Here is a 6,114-nt window from a genome sequence, read left to right on the forward strand (position 1 = left end):
GAGACGGCTCAGAGGGGATATGATTAATATGTATAAGTTCAGGAAGGGAGAATGCAGGGAGGAAGGGGACAGGCTGTTCTCACTGGTGGCCAGCGATAGGACGAGGGGTAATGGCCACAAACTGAARCAYAAGAAGTTCYRTCTCCAGRTGAGGAGCAACTTCTTTACTGTTAGGGTAACAGAGCAGTGGAACAGACTGCCCAGGGAGGTTGTGGAGTCTCCTACTCTGGAGGTCTTCAAAACCCACCCGGATGCCACCCTGTGCCACATGTTCTAGGTGTGCCTGCTTGAGCAGGAAGGTTGGACTAGATGATCTGTAGAGGTCCCTTCCAACCTTAAATATTCTGAAATATTCTGAAATAACTGAGCATGGCTCTTCCTTCCCTATGAAGCAGCTGAATACACAGTATTTTTAAAACTCTTTATCCTAAATGTCCTATCATTCTTGCTGTTACATATCCTCATTCTTACTGACATGTTCGTCACACGGCTCTGAAAGAAGTGAGATCCGTGCTAGACCTGGGAGGCATGAAGCATTTTCAGCGTCCATGATCGATTCAGAGCAGTGCTGTGGGGTGCCCAAGCATGTTCATTGGCCACCTTACATTTAGAACTAGAACTTCAGCTTCCTTAGTTCTGTCCTTAGACCCATGCAAATTTTTAGTTTTCAAGATTCCCATGCTACTTGCTAGGTGGCCACATGGTCTAATTCTCTGGGATCTGGCCCCTGTTTCCTCACCATGATCACCTGAAATAACCAGCACAATTTGGTGATTCCAAACTCTTCACCTCTTAGCAACTGCTGGATAAACCTTTACTTAGCTGCTTTGCATTTGCCTGTCCATGACTGTTGTCTGCACTAATGCTATATTTGAGAATGCTCTGTGGAGTAAAACCCTTTAAGGGTTTAGGACTCCGCAGAGAAATGGCAATTGTTTGGCTTCTTGCAGTTTTCTGCATTAAATCCTTGAAATTAGTGCCTGAAGATCAGACAGATGAATAACTAACAGACTCCCTGAGAGGCATAGGGTATTAAAAAAGTGATACTAGGCACAGTATTTTATTTCTCTTCGGGAGTCATTTTAGATTCAAGAGCTCCAAGGCATTTTTGTCACGGAAATTTCAGTGCACAGCATCATTAAACTCAGACCTCCAAGGAGAGTCTATGGAAACATCCAACAGGAAAGCATCAGCAGTCAGGAAGTAGACAAGAGGCTCAGATTTTAGACTTGCCTAACAATCTAGGAACTAGCCATAAAAGTGAAGACTCCTTTTTGGGTGACAATCTGATATACTGTTCACCCCAAGATATTGATCTGTTTTCTACTGAACATTTGGTTTATGCCTACTGTGTAATTGCATTCTGTATTCTGTATACTGAACTGGAGTTTCAGTTCCATGCTTCCCTTCAGTTCTATGCTTCCCTTTTGATTTCTTACGTGTTTAGTGTTAAATTGTGTCAGCCTTTTGGACTTAGCCTCGCTGTGTAAACCAAGTAAGAATTTACTGTTTCCTCTTGTATAGGACATGTTGTCCAAACAAGATACAATTGTTTAATAATTTAGTTTAAAATCAACAGAGACTGTTCAAAAGCAAAATGCCATTTCTAAATGTAATGTTGCATTAACTGTGGATTTAAAAAAAGAAAAGACTCATTTGGAGCCTGTGCAAACTTTTAGGCTCTTATGGTAGAGTTCTCAGTTTTATGTGAGATTTTCTCTTTGCATCTGGACCGAGAGAAACTCTTTCCTGTTGATAAAGATGTTGTCAGGGCAGCTGGCATTGGGTTTCACATGGAATTTATCACGAAAATCAAAATGCATTAAATCTACTGAGCCAACAAATCAGACTGTTAGGCTGAAGCTCAGATTGCCTTAGCACACAAGCTGTCAGCGCTTTCATGAATCACCGATGAAAAGAGCAGAGTTGTCTGCTTGCTGAATAACTCGGTAGTGGCTGGCACCCAAAAGAGGAAATTCCCGATCAGAAGCAGCGCTGATCACCTCTTCTGATTACCTAGACCTTCAGAAACAATAATTGATACACACAGTTATAAATCTACGTTGTTTATTACACCTCCTATTATTAGAGTCGTGAATGAAGACTGACAGTAGAAGCAGCCGTGCTGTTTCTCAACTATAAATCCTAAATTCACTTGTTAGTCTTAAAAAGGCTGAAGTCACCAAGAGGACACACAGATGTTAGGAAGTGTAGAAGGAGCTGCACATTACTTGGATTAATGGGCCAGTTGCTAACCTTTTAAAACTCTAAGGCATGGATATCAGTTCAAAGAACACAGCTCTCAAAATGCTCAGTGGACAGCACATAAATCAAGTTTTATTAATTTTAAGCTCTTCAGTGATTGTTTATTGGCAGACTAATGATTAGCTGGCAAAGGTCATAGGGATACTTTCAGCAAAATTGTTGCTATGCTCTTTGTGATTAAAGTTTATAAATAAAAACAGAAATGTAAACCCTTTCATTTTCAGGAATCTTAGTTCTGATTCAAAAATCAAAACTAAGCAGTACAGAGTCATATACTGAAAATGTGTGTTATTTAGTTTATTAGATTGGTTCTTGGTTTAGTTAAGAAAATTCTGGCCAGCAAGAGCTATAGAGAATTGCTCATTTGCTTTCCTTAAAATTATTTGGTTGCATTTCTGTAATGACATTGAATTTGATGTTTAATAAACAGAATTTAATTGAGTCCATTTACCAAAAGAAAATATTCGAGGAAGAGACTTTGAGGAGAACTGCTGTGCATGTGCTTATCCTCAGACACAGTATTGCAGAAATGGGAGAAAAAAATAAAAACTTGATGTGATTTTGGAAACACATTCAATTAGTACTGATGAATCACATGAATCAAGATTAATGTCATTTATCTAAAAAACAATTATTGAAAGAGTGAGTTATCTGGAGAAAAAAAAAAAATTCTCTCCTAAATTAGCATTTAAAGAGCATTAAAACTGAAATCATCACTTTTCTCCAGGCACCTGCATCCTTTGAATATTTTTTGTGCATCTATGGAGGAAAGAAGGACAATTCTAAGCAGTTAGTGCCATACAAAAATTCCGTAGAGAAATATTCTGCTGTAGACACATAGTGAAGACCTAGGTCATCTTCATTTGAGCCAATGGCAAATTTCTGTTCATTTCCATGGGAGCAGGCCTAGATTCAAAGGCATTCGTTAAAGACAAACAGTGGGGATAATCAAATATCTTTCACACAAAGCAGGTTAAAAATTTGTGAAGTCAAAGAAATTGAGTCCAATTCGTTTCTATGTGTTGTGAAATTGAGCAGTATGCAAATTTCTTGTGAAATTTGGTGCATCATTGAAACTTTACTAAAATACAGTAAGCGAATGTTGAAATGGTTTTTGTTTTTTATTTCAGATAATAACTTATTAATGCATTAAAATTCTCGGTATTTTCTTGTCCCTGCTTAGTGGTCCCTTAACAAGGAGCGCAGTGATTACAGTAATACAGTGTTAAATGACATTCGTTGTTCCCAAGAGGAACTCAAGTGAAAAGGCAAGTGTCAGGGGCTGTCCTTTCCCTGAGCCAATGGCAGAATTCCCGTGAACTCTCTTATAACTATTCTGTGGAATAAGGAAAGTGAGATTGAGCCTTAGTTTGTCAGAAAGCAGCATTTGTTACCATGATTTAACAGAAGGTCTTGATAGCAAGATTTCACTGGAAACCTATTTCTCTTCCTTTATCTTTTTCTGTGCAAAAATGTTATCATCAGACATCATAAAACTGAGAAGTGGATTTATATAAAGGGCATATTTCCCTGATCAACCATCATGGCAGTGCTTTGCAGGCAGTGCCTCCCTTATTCATGAACTATATGTTAAAAAAAAAATTAATTACTAGCTCTTTGCACTCACCCTGTGAATTCAGTACAGAATGTGTAGAATGTAGACTGTGAGACATAAATTTTGATTGATTTTTACATGATTTTACATGGATTTCCATGGAAAGTATTTTTAACATGTGATCTTTATTGAAAATATTTTCCAGCAGGTCTTGGGCCTTGAAAGTTTTATATCTGAAGGCAGGACCACAGTGAAGAAAGAAGATATTTCAGGTTGCCATCAGGAATAATTTTCAAGATTTTTCCTGGTTATTATGATTTAGCATTTAGCTTTATGACAACATAAATTTCATACAACAACATAAATATCAGAGTTATTCAATTCTCTTCTAGTGTGGTCCTGAGTTATTGCTGTTCCATATGTTGCTAACATATTTTCCATGACTGAACTCTTCCCTAAGTTTCAGGAAGGGCAAATCTAGAAGCTTAAGCGTATTTTCACATCAGCATTGGTGAGGTGCTACCCTGAGTTCGTGATTGAGTTCACTGAAAGACGCAGACACGTCCTCTGGGCGTCAGCTCTGTGTTATGAGAGAAGCATCGTGGAAAGGAAAAAAAGAAGAGCTTAAGCCCTTCGCCCTGTCCTTGTTCGTGATGTCTCTGCAGGCCCTTGGGGCTAAGAGTTGTCCCTTCGTGTCTAGGGCAGCAATCAACATCTCGAGATGTGTGTGAGCAGCTCAGTCATGGCTCAGTCATTCCACAGAGCTGTCCCGTGGAAATCAGTGGCTGGGACACACTGCCACCAGCTCCTGGTGCTTCCAGCCCTGCTTGGTGGCCGATGCCCACGGCCAGCCCAGCGAGGAGCCTCCGTGGAGCCGTCACTTGGAGAACTCTGCTCATCATCCACAGGGAACTTCTCCAAGGTCCTGCTGGTCTTGTCATCAGGGGGAGAGGGCTGTTTTTTGCATATCTCAGATATGGCAAAGTTGTGGAATGCATTTCTGAAGGTCTTGAAAGCTGAACACCCTCTATGCTCACCTACTAGTATGTTTTTACTGTGGTTTCTCTATGTACACTCAGGTGCCACAGGCTAGAGAATAGTTTAACAATAGAGAGTAGTTTAACAACAACAGAAACATGAATGCACCCTAATAGGAAAGGTAGTGATCTTTAGTCTCGCTGTCTCACTCTAATAACTTCAATTGGAACATTTTCCAGGTCTGTGTGTCAAATCTCTTTTCCATGACTAAAACTAAAACGAAGCGATACCTCAGAGGACAATTCCGTTCTCTTTAAAACAAGGGCGTGAGATTCATGCTGAATGCACATGCTGGGGCTTCCCTAGGTATCCAGTGGAAAATACGGTCCTGAAATCCCTCACCTCAAGTTTTCATTTAGGAGATTATCTCGTGGCATTAGTTCTCCTCTTGTTGCTCTCTTCATGCTGTTCACTCCTCCTGTTGGGTGCTGGGGGACATGAGGAGCACCGCTGCATCAGTGGTGACAGCTGGAGCCCAGTAGTCATAAAGCACTGACATTATTCTAGGGAACGTGATCTGGAAAGGCAAGATACCCGGTTTAATCATCTGTTATCAAGATTAAAGCATGTACACAGATTTATTCTGATAACTGTTAAAAATCGTGCCCTGGCTGCAAGTTATCTTCCATTTTGCAAAATGAATTTGAGAAAGCAGGAGGACAAGAGACTGTAACTCGCCTTAGGCTTTGTGGGTTTATTACATGCTATTTGAATAAAAGTAATATGGCTGCTAAGGGTACGAGTTTATTGTTTTAATTCAAACAATAAAACTTCAAGTCCTACTGAGAAGTTCAGTCACACAAACAGTTCATGCAGTTGACAGTTGCTTCCTCTTTTTTTTAATAATACTTTTTGTTAAATTAAAATATTGTCTGAAATCTGGTAAGTTTTCACTGTGAGGAATGGATTTTTTTTCCTACATTTCTCTCTTTCCCCTCAAAAAAATCATTACACAGCTTGCTTGGAGGAGATGTGACACTGTGCCTTGGAAAAGATTTTAATACCCAGAGCTGCTATTCCAGGTTGTGCAGACTGTTTTTTTTCTTTTTTTTTGGTTTGGCCCTTGAATGCTGAATTCACCAGCTTGCCATTGAACACTGTAATGCATGTTACCCTTCCCAGGTCGTACAGAGGACATCACCACAAAATAAACAAATAAATAAGCTATCTGTGTTGAGAAAGCTGAAAAATTTTGTGCATTTGTAATAAATCATAAATATTGCTAGTGGAAAAAAAACCTTCAGTGTACACTATCT

This window comes from Nothoprocta perdicaria, unplaced genomic scaffold, assembly GCF_003342845.1.
Source record: "Nothoprocta perdicaria isolate Ctin4 unplaced genomic scaffold, notPer1 scaffold_61, whole genome shotgun sequence".
NCBI classification, from domain to species: domain Eukaryota; kingdom Metazoa; phylum Chordata; class Aves; order Tinamiformes; family Tinamidae; genus Nothoprocta; species Nothoprocta perdicaria.